Below are 14744 nucleotides of genomic sequence, written 5' to 3'. Positions count from 1 at the left end.
AATCAGTTTGAATCAAATCAAACCGAAATATAATGATTCGATTCGATTCGATTTTTTATCCATTTCGGTTTGATTCAATTTTTAAAATTTTTTATTTAATTTTCATGATTTAATTCAGTCTGATTCGGTTTAAACAGAATGCTCACCCCTTGCTAGAATAGGTTCAGATTGCTATTGGCTATATTAATTAGAAACAGTGTCAAATCATTGGATTACAATATGTTGTGATGACAATAAAAATACGTTCATAATACTCCCAAGATAAATATCAACTTCATTTTTTTGTTCTAGATTGCTGATACATTTCATTAGGAGTCCTGCACGAACAATTTTCAAATTGAAGTGTTCTCAAAATTGAAGTCGCGATCAGCTTTAGCCACATAAAACTCTAGGAACTTCACGATATTGGTAGCTCCAAAAACTCTATCAGCTTAACACAAGAGGCAATGGCGGCGAAGCACACTAGCACTAGCAGCAGTTTTGGGAGCTATAAAAGCTGAAAAAAAAAACAAAGAAATTTAATCTCCTCAGGTAGGAGAGCTGGAGAAGACGATTCAGACGAGAATGAAGAGGCAAGATTTAAAAATCTACGATGAGGGGAAAAAAGCCTTAGCCTCACCTTGAATCGACGAGAAGAAGAGAAGAGCAGGAAACAACGTCGATCAGACACAATAGAGGAGGAGCAGGCAAGACCAGTCGACTTCGAGACTAGGAGCTAGATGGAATAGGGCATGAGGCGCTGGATGCATGAGAAAGATAAGAAAAAAACATATAGCAGATGCAGATGGTGGGCTGGGCTTAGGCAGGCAGACTGGTTTAATATGGGCTATCTGGACGAATGAAGACAAGGGCATATAAGTAATTACATTAATAGGTTAATTAATTTTAAATACTTACCAACGCAGAGTCTTTTATTATCAGTCTGATTGCTCCAAGCTCAAGATCCTCTGTTTTTCAATTCTTGCTTTCTACCCTGTCGTGATCGCCAATACATCAACACAAGACTTCGAAAACTTCATCTCCCTTCTTTCTTTGCATACAGGTTTGATTCTTAACTGCACGCAAGATATGATCTCCAAGAAATCAGTCGCGATGATGCACAAATCCATTTTATTTGTTTGTCCTTGGTGGATTTTTAGGGTTTTCTTTTTAGATTTCCTTTTATTTTCGGTTGCCTTTGCTGGAGGATAGGCTAATGGAAATCAAGATTCTTGCTTTTATCTAGTTATGGTTTTGTTCTTTGATTGCGGCAACTGATGGATTTTCATATAATGGATTCGACTGATATGTTGTCTTGATATGCTTTATCTGGCTCCGGTTAAGGTTTTTGCATTCATCATTTCCGTGTTGTTAAAGAAAACAGATTGGGCAGAGAATGTGGATATCGTTTGATATATCAGTTATATGGTATCGTCTGTTCATCCTACTATTGTGTTTTGTCTTTCTAGCATGAATGCGAAGATTGCGACCATTCATTCACGACTTGTAGGAGAACCTGCGCGCAACAATGCTATTTGTCGTTACTGGATGATGGGAAAGTGCAATATAAACCCTGTAGGTTCATGCACAGAGAATCGCCACCTCCTAATGTTTATCAAAGAACATCTGAGCAACCCAATCCTTTACGGAAGGAACAATCGATTAGGAGCCCTAGCCATGGCCTCAAAAATTCATTGGCATTGAGTGATGGATCTGAAGTTAAAACTGCTCAGAATAGTACCAATCATGTTATTAAGGATCCACCTAGGAAACGCCCCAATCCTGGGAATTCTTTGGCTTCAAATAGTGGAGGTGGAGGTGGTGGGTCTGAATATAAATGCACTCGTGAGAGCTCCAGTTCTGGCACTAAGGCAATGAATTTGGAGAAGATAAAACCATCCTCTAATTCATCAGTTCTGGTTGTTGAAGGCAATGCTTCAAGAAAAACTGTTGAGTGCTCAAAAGGCATGTGAGAACTGGATGTCAGACAAATGTGATAAAGGAGATGGGTGTCAGTTCTTGCATTCATGGTTGTATGGGGATTGGTTTTCGCCATTGGCAAAGCTCAAGGGGCACATACATGTTATCATATTGTTTAATTTTTATTTGACTTTCTAGTAATCCGTTCATGTTTTATATAATCTGTGTTTTCTTTTGCATGCAAACAATTTTATGCGCAGGAGGAGTTATTGTGTAAACTTATGGATAAATGTTTGATTTTCATTGGTGACTTTTTGTATGATAGGCTGTCTCTGGGATTGCTCTTCCATCAAGATCTGACAAGCTTTTCTCGAGTAGTAGTGATGGAACAGTACATGTTTGCTATCAACAAGAGTGATAAATCTTAGTGTCAAAATTGGGGCTTTAATCAGTGAAGGCCCTGTATATTTGTAGGCTTGCCAAATATTGTTAAGGTTAGCTTACATCTGACTTGTAGTGCTTCATCTAGCTTGGTTAGTTTCTGCTTATTATAAGCTTATGGCCATTTTGTGTGTGATCTTTTAGGCATGGAACATTGAGACAGCTGCTGAATTTAATCTCGATGGGCCAGTTGGGCAAGTTAATGCTATAGCTGTAGCTGATGTTGTTGATATGCTTTTTGCGGGGGCAAGTGTAATTGCATCTATAATTTTTTAAGTTGTTGACATGTTTACCGGTGGATACAATAAGCTTCTAATTATTGATGCCCGATTTTGTGGAAATTTTGAGATGATGCATTAGGTTTTTGCCACATTATTACTGTTTATTGTTCTTAAATGTAAGGGTGAGGTACTGATGTAGCACAAGCATTTGTGTGCCCATTCCTATGATTTTTGGAAGTCGCTTCTCATTGATGGCATCATGTTCAATTGTTATGCTGTGAATCTTTCTTCTGCATGATTTCTTTTTTTTTTTTTTTTTATCATCACCATGAATATGATATGGAGAAAAAATAAAGAAGAATTCAAATTGTTTTCTTTTTTGTGTTTACAGGATGGTGCCATTTTGGCTTGGAAAGGGAGTGCTAAGAACCCAAATCCTTTTGAACTGGCCTCATCTATGAAAGGTCACACCAGTGCTGTTATATGCTTGACCATTGGAAGAAATAGGCTATACTCTGGTTCTGTGGACAATACTATAAGGGTAATGCTTGTAACCTTACTATTTTTTCCTTTGTGTGTGATTTTGTGTAGAAGATAGCTCTGATATAGCCCTACACTTTGTAAAACATGAGACTCAATACTCTCAGTCAATTGGATTAAGGCAATACATTGTAATTATGTGAATTTTTGAAGCCAACATGCATATCATTTGTAACGTATCCGATAAGGGTATATTGTTTTCGCCCTATTAATTCACTGAAGTTATTTTGAGGCACTACACCCTTATATATTTGGCTTATTTTAAATTAAATTTTTGTATCAATAGTGCATCTGAGTGATATTTGGAAGAAATTTTATTTCTTTTTGGATTAATTCTTCATGTTTTCTTCCATATCCGATTTCTAAATACATAAGAGTTCAATTTTTTTTTTATCAGCTTTCCTTTTGTTCCTTCATGTGCATGGGAAGGATATATTTGGTTGTTTGATTCTACTCTCACCCTCCAAATTTTGTTTTTGTCATTTTTCTTTTAGGCGTGGGACCTCGACACTTTACAGTGTTCATACATTGAGTGGTCATAATGATGTCAGAACGTCTCTTATTTGTTGGGATCAATATCTACTGTCTTGTTCATTAGACAAGACAATAAAAGCATGGGCTTTTACTGAAGAGGGTAACTTGGACGTGATTTACACACATAATGAGGAACATGTAAGTTATTTATCTCCAACTTCCAAGTTTATATTCTTGTGCATTTTAAGTAGACTTTTATTTTTTCTTAGATCTTAGGGTTAGATTTGTTTGAACATTAGTTATTGTGGTATGATTGACCAAGTTTATTTGGTCCTATGGAATGTAGTTCCTAATTTTTATTTAAGCTCTCTTGGTGGATGTAATTTTCATATGCTATCTTTTATTTTTTTAAAAATTGTACTCAGTTTTAAAAATTTGAGTAAAATCAATCCTATTCTCTTTGAGCTACGAAGATTTTGTTTGTTAATTGTCTTGGGCTTTAATATATGAAGTGGAAGCGTCTATTAAAAATGCAATTGTTATTTGTTTATCGATCTTTGTTATTTGATTTCTTATACTCTATTTCACAGTTATTTTATTTTATTATTTGATTGAAATTGTCAAAGTAATGGTGGAATGAAATAATTTCCATTGTAAAATTAATGTTTCTTTGTAACAGGGCGCTATTGCTCTTTGTGGGATGCCTGATGCGTATAAAACCAATTTTGCTTTGCTCTTGCAAAGTGACAATATCATGTTTAACTGCATTTAATCGCCAACGTAAGTGCACACTAAAAGACCTATAGCAATCAGCGTATGTGAATTGATTTTTTTTTTTTGGCACTGCCCTAAAAATATAATCCTATTTCATTGTTTAGATTCATTGAGAGGGGCAGGATTTTTTCGAAAAGCGAAGTGAGAACAATTCAGACGGGTCCTGGAGGTCTCTTTTTCACTGGTGATGGAATTGGAACGCTGGACGTTTGGAAGTTGACAGAATCACATGGAAGAGCTATGGAAATAGCATGATATCTTTGTAACTACCTGTCTTGCAAAATTTGGTCATCCTGTTTGAGTTCTGTTGATTTTTTTTTTGTAGAAATTGTAGAACTACGTGGACCTGATCCTTCATTTTGTGATGGAGGTACGTAGGCAGCCTTCGGGTGCGGTCCAAATTATGTAATAACTATTTTTTGTTTGTTTTAAATTCTTTTTGTTTGTTTTTCAATTCACATTTGCATTTCACTTGGCTTTTGGATTTTTGTCATTTGAGCAATATTGTGTAATAAGGAATTGATGTTATTGTCCTTAAGAAGTCATCCTATGACCCATATTCTTTATTGTTATCAAATGTAAGAATTCATCTTAAGGCCCCATATTCTTAATTCTATTATTCATCCTCTCATTTTCAATGAAGTCAATATTGTTTTCATTTTTTCCTTTGTTGAATACTCCCAATACCTACTCTTCATTATGATTCAAAAGGATCGTATGTTAAATTGTGCAGTATATCCTTTGCTGCATTAAGATATTTTGGTAATTTGATTGATTCCATTCCATCAAAATGTTATCACATTACTCTTATCTTTGTTATTGCTCTTTTCTTATACATAAATATCATTTTGCCCTTCTCAATTTAGTTGGGAAAACGACACTTAAAAAAAAAAAGAAAATTGAAATTGAGGAAATCCCAAATTCAAATGTGGCAGCGTTGGTCAACTGGAATTTTTCAGCAAGGGAGCATTGTTGGGCATCATGAATAAATTGTGACCAAGAAGAATAAAAAATAAGAAAATGGCAGCGTTTTATGACGCTAACTCAGAAAAATAAATTAGCTTGGAATGAGTGTATGTATAGAAAGTCATCCTCAGGTAACAAGCTGTCACACATTTAGTTCACTTGATTCTACTGTATTATTGGTTTTTCTTTCACCATCCATTGGTTGCTTCAAAATGGCATTATTAGAATTCCCATTTTTTTTCATTTGAGGCTCACTTCTTGCTGGTTCTTTTGAGTTGGTTTCAGGCACGATGTCTTTTTTTTTGTTCTTGTAGATGAAGTACAATATCATCTGAACTAATCCAAGAAGGAATATTTGATGTCTGAATATACAAGCAGACACCAAAGAGAAAATTAAGGGTTTGTATTTTAGTGCTTGAAAATTGGTCTAATAATAAGTTTTTGTTGGTAATTAGCTAGCGAAAACGGTTTTGAAGGAGAGCGATGAAGAGCCAGGGGTTGAGAATGAGAAAGCAGAGTCCGCTGCTCTTCCTCCTTCTGAGGGGTTCCTGAAACAACAGGTAAAGAAGAACCCGCTGCAGATGGTCATGACGCTGTTAATACCCAACAGGCTTCTGTTGAGGATTTGAATACAGATGATGCTGAGAAGAAAGAGGAATCGGAGAAACATTCTGAGGAGGACGAGGATCCCGTAACTGACACTCAAACTGCCTCACGCAAAATGGAGGTTCCCAATGATAAGGTGCGCTAAAATAGCCCCAAAATGGTAACTAAAGTCTTCAGGAAAATGAATTATTGGAAGGGATTTTGAAGGTGATGCTGTAAAGTCTTACTGGGATCAATTGACTTTGAACTATTTTTAGAGTAGGAAATGGTAGCCGTAATTGTACCACAATGCATAACAGAAATGATTGATATTGCCGCTAACAAAATATATAACCAATTGTATAACGTATACAGAATATATTGTGGCAATCACATTATTGTGATCCCAGTGCAGCCATTTTGCTGTTTCTATTTGCTATTTTGATGATTGGATTCTTTACGGAACTTGTTTTTAAAGAAAGCCTTTGACAAATATGTTGCGTAAATACTGTTTTGCAGGTTGGGGTTCTTATTGGAAAGGGTGGAGATACTATTCGTTACCTGCAGACTGCAGTATAATTCTGGGGCAAAAATTCAAATCACAAGGGATGCTGATGCTAATCCTCAATCCACAACAAGGCCAGTAGAAATAATAGGGACTTTAAGTAATATAAAGAAGGCTGAGAAGCTCATTAATGCTGTCATAGCAGAGGTAGCTGAATTAATTTTATTTCCTAAGTACAACTTCCTTGTGTTTTTTCCCAGTTTTCTTTTTCTTTTCTTTAACATGCTATGAGTTGATTTGGAGATTATGATACTGATTTTCTATCATTCCCTAACATAAGCATGATTATTGCAGGCTGATGCTTGTGGTTCCCCCTCCCTTGTAGCTAGGGGCCTACCTAGTGCACAGACCGGTGTAGTGTGAGAACAACTTGAGATGCAAGTTCCAAATGAGAAGGTTGTTGGTTACATTTATAGCTGACGATGCATGGTTATTACAGTAAATACTTATTTGATATTTTTTAAACATACTTACGTAATCAGTCCTTGTACCAGGTTGGTCTGATCATAGGCAGAGGTGGGGACGCCATTAAAGCTCTCAAGCCAAATCGGGCGCGCATTCAGGTAGTTGATGTCGTTGGCCTTGCATTGAAATTTGTTTTTGTATAGACTAGGCCTTGATTGTAGTCGTTAACATTGTTTAGAAAGTGTTCATCTTAGGAAATAACTAACAAGCCTATTTTCATTTAGTTGATACCTCAACATCTTCCAGAAGGGGATGGTTCCAAAGAAAGGACAGTGAGAGTGACTGGTGATAGAAAGCAAATTGAGATGGCTAGAGAAATGATAAAGGATGTTATGAATCAGGTTTGTTATTTACGTTTCTTAGTTTCCGCACAATTCAGGCCTAGTTCCTTTCAGTTGTAATTGCATCTATTTGATAGCTATATTGGTTAATATTTGAGTAGTTTCTAATTGTATTCTTCAATTAATTTTTATGTTGATAAATTTTGTTGAATGGTTATCGCTATCAGTTTTAATCCATTGTGAGACACTCTAGTCATGTGAAATTAAGAATTGAAGAATCCAAAATGCGATATTGGATATTTGCTAGTGATTGAGTGGTGAATTTTGATGTTCCATATATGATTTTCTTTAATTCCTTGGTCAATGCATGTGTAGGATCTCATGAGCTGTACTCATGCGCCATTAGTGTTTCAAGTTGGCAACATGTTATGAATGTGTGCTTTGCTTTCAGCACCTTGTTATTCATGGTTTTACTTTGATTAGTGGCATCTCATTGAATATACTTTTGTTAAAAAGGGTTGATTTGGCATAAAAGTGATCAGCTTAGTGGTGCTTGCTTAACAATGATGTTAGGTATATAATTTATGCGGTGAATGCAGAAAGCAACTCTTTTTTTAAATATTTAATATGATTGGCATCATCTTTAAGAGCAAATTGAAGGGGAAATGCAAATATGTAGTTGTAGATCAAATCTTGTTTGACTGGATCAATGAGATGATGGTCTATATCTCTGGCTTTGCCAAGCTACATGCAGTTGTAGATCATGATTTGTTTTGTTTGCATGTGTAGCACCTTTTTGTTTATTTGAAGGAAGGTTGTGTCATAGTTTTCTGTGGGAATGAGAGCTAATTAGTTGATACATGGGAAGTTGTGGTATTGATGAATGATTCATTCCAAGGTCACTTGAATGCTCTTAGGAAGATCATATATGCAATCCAAGATGTCGGTTGCCACGATTTATTTATGATGAAAATGCCGATTTCGAATTGGTTGACCTTAAAAATGCAGATTTGGCTTTCTTTTGCCTTTCCCATGGGGCCAGCATTGCTTTCTCGGTGTAGGAATAGACAACCACCATTCACTTTCATCCACTGAAGAGAGATATCAGGCATTAAATCTCACAATTGCTGGATGTTAATAGTTGGTAAGATTGCTTTGAGACTTGAAAGTTAAAAATCATTCAGTGAGACTGTATTGTATTAACCTTAGTGCTCTTTAGTGCCCCTTCTATGAATGAGACATTTGTTGGAAGAAGTATAATTCACGGTGAAGTCATAGTGTATGAAGTCATTTTCAGATTGATACATATATTAATTCATATCTATTGCTGTGCTGAACATATGAAGAATGTGGTACATGTTCTATGACATGTATTGGGCTGCTGCAAAGTTGCAATAAAGGCTCAATTACCAAGTTAAGATCAGTACAAGAATATGTTTTGTTGCCCTTGTAACGTGCTAGTTTTCCTAAATAGAGTAACGTGATGTGTTGATGAGTTAGCATGAACGAATGATTTAGGACGGTCATTTGGTTATTATGAAGATCTTGACTCTTGAAGCATTGGTGTCCTATTAACTCTGATAAATTTTCAACTTCAAAGGCTCCTCCTGAAATTCTAAATGTTTCTTCTCTATGGATTTTCAGTTTTGAGTATACCTTTTATGCAATTATGTGTTGGTCATTGTGGCAGTGCAGAATTGAACTTGAGATTATAATGTTTGCAACAGTTTTGCAGTTCAACATGATTGTTTCTGCAGTTCATTTTGTTAGTTATTAGCATGAGTTTTAATTTTATAAGATTGTTTTCCATTGTTTAGTTGCTAACTGTTAGGATATTGATGGTTAATATTATAATTGAAGCAATGTTTATCCTTTTTTTTTATTTTAATTTATGTTTTCTGTTTTCAATTCTTATGGTTCCTTTTGTATGCGTTGCATGCATGCCTTGCGTGTTATTATTGTCAGGGTTTTACCCAGGTGTTTGCTTTGGAAAAGGAGACATGTTTTGCGAATTTAAGCAGCTACTGTGCCTTACTCGTACTGTTTATTTTAATTTTTTTAATTCCTTTTATTGGATAATTGCTTCTTACTAACTTTATTTTTGTAATATGCCTTGTGTAGACTGTGAGGTCATCACCTTACTCTGGCAGTTTCAACCAACAGCATTCCTATCGACCCCGTGGACCTACTGGTCCATCAAATTGGGGTCCACGAGGCCCTCATTCATCACAGCCAAATCCTTACGATTATCATCTCCGAGGACCTTATCCTTCTCAAAGTTCACAGTATCCACCTCCAAGTTATGGTGGTTATCCTCCCCAACAAATGGGCCCCGAGGTAACTTTGGTTCTGGTTGGGAGCAAAGACCTCCCACCATGCAGGGGCCAGTTCCGCATGGTGGAGTTTATGACTACGGTGTCCAGGGAGGCCATGTATCTGATCACCCAGCGTCTGGCCCAATTTCTACTCCTGTTTCTGGGCATGCTCCTAGCCCGTCCCCTACCCCTGCCATGTCCCATTCCCCATCACAGGCAAATTATAATTATGGGCAGCCACATGGTCCAGATTATGGGCATCAAGCTCCTTATTCCCAGGCAGTACCTTCTCAGCAGGGCTATGGGCATGGATATGACGAACCAAAGTATGACAATCATGCTCCAATGCAGCATCCTTATGGACATGGAAGTTCCCAACCAGTATATCCACAAGCCAGCAATCAACCAGGCTATAGGGCGCAGCAGCAGTATGGAAAGCAACCATCATGTGGCATGCCATTGCAGGGACCACCTCCCCAATCATATGGCCCTCCTAGGCCTAGTCAACCTGGTGATATGCCATATCAAGGTCCCATTCAATCCAGTCAATCATATGGTCCAAATGTGCCACCTCAACAGCAGTATCCTTATGCATCAAGTGGGCAATCGTATCCTTCAAATGGATCTGCATCAGGTGCTGAGGGGAACAATCAGGCAATGCCTACTTCTGGCCCCGGCTATCCACAGCAAGGTAGCCAGCCAGTTCCATGTTATCTCAGCCTGGTGGACAACAGTCAACTGGCTATGTGCAAGGTCCAACCAGTGGTTATGGATTATACCCATCTTCGCAACAATGTTATCCAGAACAGCCAGCTTCAAACAATGCAGGTTATGGGTATCAAGGGTCTCAAGATCCTGCTTATGGCAGTGGCCCTGGGGCAACCTATAGTGCACCACCAAGTGGCCAGCAGGCTTATGCTCAGCCAACAGCAACTCAACCAAGTTATGATCAGTCGGTTCCTCAGTCAGGTGCATATGGAGCTGCTCCAGGAAGTGCACCAGTTGGGTATGGGAAAAACCTTGTCTCCCTAGCGCACTTACCCTCAATATGACTCAACTCTGATATATGTTGCACCGCTCTGAGAATTTAGTTATAGCTTGATGGCGAGTTTGTACTGCTGATGCATATTGAGCTTTTGCAGTTAAGTATTACAAATATGTTATTATCCGGGTAGTATTAGCTTTAGATATTTGACTGTTAGGTCTTTTTCTGACTGCCAATCGAACACCAAGATTATGTATCTGCATGATGCTGACTGAGAATGCATCTAAGTTTCTTATCATTGTCGTTTTCTTATTTGCTATGGTCGTTGTTTTCTTTTTCTTTGAAGTGGGCTTTTTGTGTGGATGGATTGTATGATTTGGATCTGGGGTCTTTATTTAAGTGAATCATGAGCAGCCGAAGGAAAACTCTTTGAAATGGTGCTTCTTTCTAGTGTATATTTCTGGGTTTCTATTTACAGGCTTCGAACTTCACATTTCATTTGTTTAGTAGTAGTAAATCCCATGAGAAATTAACTAGAAAAGTAGTTGAATAGGACTTTAGACCCGTAAAAAACAATGAAAATTGGAGGCATTTGTAGCTGAAGACGAAGAAAATTAGCCTTTATTTCTGTTTTTTATAGCAGTTGGTGGTTGGGTGAAGAGTTAGCCATCAGGTCTTACGAATGAACAGTCTTTCCCAGACCCTAATGCCTATCATTAGAAGATTTGCCGCTACCCTGAGTTGCCAGTAGCTATTAAATCCTAAGTTATAAAATTGGGGAATGCTAGCTACAGTTACTTATAAAAGTGATTGTCCAACAATTTCTTTCTTATTAGTTGAAAGAGTATTTAATAAATTTTAGGTAACTTGTTATCTATTATCACAAGTTTTTTTTTTCATATTTTCCATAATTAATTATCATTTTCTCTCTCCTAATCTCTAATTTATTCACTCTCCTCCGGCCTTAGACAAAACAAAATCCCCTTCTCGTCATTCCACTTTTTTTTTTTTCTCTCTGTTGTTCTCATTTCTTTTGTTTCATCTTCTTTTTTCCTAAAATATTTTATACTTTTCCTCTGTTGTGTCAGTCTTTTACCATAAAACTTTTTATTTTGGAGGCCAATCTTTTGCTAAATAATAAGAATGTTAAATGCTAAGAACTTCAAGAAAAAAGAACTTTTCAATGGATATACATATAATTTATACTCTCTTTTTTGTAATTGATTATTATGGGCACAAATTAATTTTTTTTAAAGAACTCTCAATGAATTCTGGTGGGCACTCTTTTTTTTTTTTTAAATTGATTATTCTAGGCACTCTATTGTATATTTACAGTTACTTGTATACAATTTATATATGTTGGTAATTTAAAAGAACTCCTATCGAATCTTTAATCTTTTGCAGATGGTAGATTTAGGCAAAAATTTGTTAGGCACTCTAATTTTTTTTTACTAATAAATATATTTAATCCACTTAATTTCTATAAAAACTGAAACTCATTAAAAAAAAAATCCTAAATGGAGTGCAATAATTTGTGATCTCTTTGAATTTTCTATAATTCATTGTAGGTAAATTGAAAGTTGAACAACAGTTATTTGTATACAATTTATATATGTTGGTAATTTGAAAGAACTCCTATCGAATCTTAAATCTTTTGTAGATGGTAGATTTAGGCAAAAATTTGTTAGGCACTCTAATTTTTTTTTACTAATAAATATATTTAATCCACTTAATTTCTATAAAAACTGAAACTCATCGAAAAAAAAATTCTAAATAGAGTGCAATAATTTGTGATCTGTTTGAATTTTCTATAATTCATTGTAGGTAAATTGAAAGTTGAATAATGAAATAGATAAATAAATTTTAGATATCAAAACGTTACTTTTCATACTCCCAATCATTTTTTTTTTAATAAATCTAATGGTGATATCTAGTCTTTCATCTATTAGTTTTTTTTTTTTTTGGGCCTGATAGTTACCCTTTTGAATTTTTTTACTACCATCTTTCTTACCAACATTGAGATGTTGATCTATGTTTTTTTTTTCTTTTTTGGAATCATGTTGACATAGATTACTTGAACAGCTTGTTGGGTTTGGTTTGAAAATTAATGTGGAGTTTGTTTAAGAGCATAAGTCATGTATTTAGTTAATATAGAATGAGTATGTAATTAGATTGCTTTGTTCTGCTTTAAGAAATGATTTTATTTTCAGTGTTTTTTGTCTCCAATTTCAAAAATTTTTATTTAAATCATGTCAATATATGATTGCTTGAATAACTTTTTTATTTACTAGAAAGAAAAAAAATAATATTTTAATTATTTTATTTACAGGAAAAGTAGAAAATAAAAATGAGCTTTATTAGTAGCAACACTTCTTTCCTTCTAACTACATTTTTTCATTTTGAATTTCATTATTTTGAATTAATTTGCTATCAAATAATATTTTTTAGAATTAATTTAATTTAAATTAAGATTTGAAAGGTCCAATTAAAGAAAAAAAAGAATGAATAAATTAGAGGTCAAAAAAAGTAATTAATTAAAGAGAAAAAAGAATAATTAATTAGAAGAAAGAAAAAAAATTAATAATTTTTTTGTTATCTTGATAATAGGTAACAGGTTACCTAAAAATCTAATAAATGCTCTTTCATCAATAAGGAAAAAATTGTTAGACAATCACATTTTCAAGTGACCGTGGCTAGCATTTCTCTCATCAAATTTTACTCTAGCAAGAATGTCATGACCCAACCTATGGGCCGGACCGACACTAGGACCTGGGCCAGCCTAAAGCCCCCGAGGCCCGTAGTAAGCCTAACTATTGTTCAACCCAACTCTAAGGCCCATTTGGGCCCAATTTCAAGAATTCAACCGGACAGAGTCCGGCCATAAAATGGACCTTTTAACGGGGAGTTTTTGACTCACCCGACCTGTAAACACAATATATAATCAATTGGGGAGCTCAGCTCACCCTCCACATACTCATAATAACATAAAGTCAAATGGGAGCTCAGCTCCCTCATCCAGTCCAACATACATGCATATAATAAGTTTACAGGTCCAACATGGCAAATTATATTACAGACTCAAATCAAATAAATATTTCTAACACATGCGAAAATTCTAGGAGTTAACAGAATTATACAAATATTACAGACATTAATAGACGACCTGCGAAGAAGAAAAGCAGGTTAACCACAACAATAATCCTCCTGTAGCCTGGAAAAATAATGAACAGGAGTGAGCGTTCGACTCAGAGAGTAAAATATCAATTTTAACCATAATCTCTATAGCTATCTAAAGCTAATGCACCCTGTAGAGTGAAATGCAACATCGTCATAAATTTCATACAAATCACATCAAAAAGGCAATTTGGAGCACTCACACACCCAACACTGTCAAACAATACATATATGGGAGCTGATCCCCTAAACAGCTCTCTAAATCCAACCTCTGCCAGCGAAGATCTCAAGCCGGACTTTCGCTTAATAAACCAAATACGGGGTCCCAGCGAAGAACTCAAGCCGTGTCTACCCCGAAGGACCGGGTCCCAGCGAAGATCTCAAGCCATGTCTACCCGTCCTGTCCATATCCAACACTATACCACACGCACGCCAACGCACGCACACTGCTCCAAATTATCACAACAATATCTATGGCACTTCAACATTTATGAATGCAATGTAAAACGTGCCTATTGTTTAACTACATAGATACATACATATAAGTGATGCATGGGCATGCTTGAACATATAATAATATCGAAATTACAATTAAAATTAATATTTTACTCACAGACTTAACCGTAGTCACTGTGGCGGCTAGGCGGAGGAGGAAGGCTGTCCTGGCTCACCTGACAATTTTTATTACAATTATTTAGTACATTTGACTCAATACAAGCTAAGACAAAGATCAAAGATGTCCTAAGTCGTGCCGAAAATCTGGCAGAGTCTCCCCTATACCTAGGACCTACCCAACCTGCAAAAGGGCTTAAAACGCACTTCTATATCCACAAACCATACACCCATAACTCAATCACATCACACAGCCCCTCCTGGGCCCATCCAAATAGTCATCAATCACAATATGTAAAATTACAGTTTAGTCCTCATAATTTAACCATTTTGCAAAAAACTACCCAAATGAGTTCTAAAAATTCTAAAACTTTGCCCCGCGGTCCTTAGCATCATTACTAAGCTAATGCAAAAGGAATTATAATTTTCTGAGCTACCATGAATATT

General features: G+C 35.9%; 2 pseudogenes; both read left to right on the top strand.

Annotated features, from left to right (window-relative positions):
* Positions 1-1449: 1449 nt before the first annotated feature.
* On the top strand, positions 1450-4604 carry LOC131169153 (zinc finger CCCH domain-containing protein 48-like; annotated as a pseudogene).
* Positions 4605-5382: 778 nt separating this feature from the next.
* Positions 5383-10809, top strand: LOC131177256 (uncharacterized; annotated as a pseudogene).
* The last annotated feature ends 3935 nt before the right edge of the window (positions 10810-14744 follow it).

The sequence above is a fragment of the Hevea brasiliensis genome, unplaced genomic scaffold (genome assembly GCF_030052815.1).
Source record: "Hevea brasiliensis isolate MT/VB/25A 57/8 unplaced genomic scaffold, ASM3005281v1 Scaf381, whole genome shotgun sequence".
NCBI lineage: Eukaryota > Viridiplantae > Streptophyta > Magnoliopsida > Malpighiales > Euphorbiaceae > Hevea > Hevea brasiliensis.
This window is presented reverse-complemented; position numbering and strand designations above follow the sequence as displayed.